The 1,945-nt window shown below is 33.5% G+C and overlaps 1 non-coding gene across 1 annotated transcript; it reads right to left on the bottom strand.

The window, feature by feature from the left end:
- Positions 1-1,120: 1,120 nt before the first annotated feature.
- Positions 1,121-1,225, bottom strand: LOC123326950. Its single transcript, XR_006541420.1, has one exon. It is a non-coding gene; the product is annotated as a U6 spliceosomal RNA (small nuclear RNA).
- Positions 1,226-1,945: the final 720 nt, after the last annotated feature.

Here is a 1,945-nt window from a genome sequence, read left to right as displayed (position 1 = left end):
AAAGAAGATAGGAAGGGAAAAATGAAGGGGGGGAATCGGAGGGGGAGACGAACCGTGAGAGACAATGGACTCTGAGAAACAAACTGAGGGTTCTAGAGGGGAGGGGAGTGGAGGGATGTGTTAGCCTGGTGATCAGTATTAAAGAGGGCACGTATTGAATGGAGCACTGGGTGTTATATGCAAACAATGAATCATGGAACACTACATCAAAAACTAATGATGTAATGTATGGTGATTAACATAACAATAAAATTTAAAAAATGCCAAAAAAGAAAAAAAGTAAGGAGGATTGGCAGATTCATTCATATTTCTGTTTGAAAAAAAAATGAATTCTGCCTGTTTCAATAATTAACCATGGCCTTAACTCTGGCATCGCTGTGCATGAATAGCAATAGGGTCTTCTGCCAAACCACAAATCTAAATTTCAATTTCCTGAGAGATTAAGACAATGTTATTTAAAGTTCATGTCTTAATAAAACCATCAGAGGAATAGCATTTCTCTTAAATTGTGATTATTGTTAATGCAAAGATTTTATTTAAATGTAACTATTCCTGCAAAAGATATAGTCTAAAAAGGAGTGGGTGGGTAGAGAGAGGAATGTGTGACTCTGGCAGGCAAAAGAAAAAAAAAAAAGAAAAGAATATGATGTTCTTGGCAACATGTTGTAAAATTTAAAACAACAAAATATTACTAACATCTTTGGACTTCTTACAGTCACTAAGATCAATGAAATATGACTGATCTAGATAACTATTTCATTTCCATACTTGTTCATTTAGTTTCCTGATATACAAGCTTGCCTATAAGTTTGTACTTACTTCTCTTTCAGTTTTATTGAAATATAATCAACATACAGCATTCTGCATGTTTAAGGTGTAGGGCAAAATGACTTACATATATTACGAAATGATTACCACGTGAGTTTAGTTAACATCCATTATCTTATATAGATACAAAAAATAGAAAAAATTATTTTTTCCTTGTGATAATGTATTTGCATTTCATAGTTAATTTCTCTCTCAGCTTTTTTCTCTTTCAGGTGATCAGAATTTTAAGTTTTCAAGGAAATGGTAAATTGTATTTTAAAATAGAAACGCATTAATATAGAAGTTCTTTTTTTTAAATATGGAATGCTTCATGAATTTGTGTGTCATCCTTGCATGGGGGCCATACTAATCTTCTCTGTATCATTCCAGCCTTAGTATATGTGCGGCCAAAGTGTACACAAATATAGAAGTTCTGAACTTGGAGTCTGTAGATAGACTCCAATAGTTTTTTTGTTTGTTTGTGTATGTTTTTGCTCTTGTTTGGTGGGGGGTGGTGATCACCTGTGTGATTAGAAATTTTAAAAATCACATCTTTATTTTTAGTTATATTTAATTTTATTTCCTCTAGAGGAAATATAGCATTTCTTTCAATTACAAATGTAGATGACAAACCTTATTACTATTGGCAACTCCTGTGACTTTGTCACCAATAGACATAATAGAAATCTGTTGTTGTTGCAGTTAACCTGATGTATTTATACTTATGGCCACCTTGAAATAACAATCATCATTAGACCTACTGAGAAATCTGTTATTTAATGTATTAATAAGAAAGAACACATATGGGGACTCCTGGGTGGCTCAGTTGGTTAAGCATCTGCCTTCAGCTCAGGTCATGATCCCAGAGTCCTGGGATCGAGCCCCGCATCGGGCTCCCTGCTCAGCAGGGAGCCTGCTTCTCTCTCTGACTGCCACTCCCCTGCTTGTGTTCTTGCTCTCTCTGACAAATAAATAAAATCTTAAAAAAAAAAAAAGAGAAAGAACACATATGACCATATCACATTTTTTAAATTATTTGATAATAGAATTTTAATGTAATTGGTTTGCTTTGTAATTATTTGTACCTTAATATTTTATTTTAGGTATTTAAACCATTAGACATACATAGGCTTGAACA

This window comes from Neomonachus schauinslandi, chromosome 1 (assembly GCF_002201575.2).
Source record: "Neomonachus schauinslandi chromosome 1, ASM220157v2, whole genome shotgun sequence".
Classification (NCBI taxonomy): domain Eukaryota; kingdom Metazoa; phylum Chordata; class Mammalia; order Carnivora; family Phocidae; genus Neomonachus; species Neomonachus schauinslandi.
This window is presented reverse-complemented; position numbering and strand designations above follow the sequence as displayed.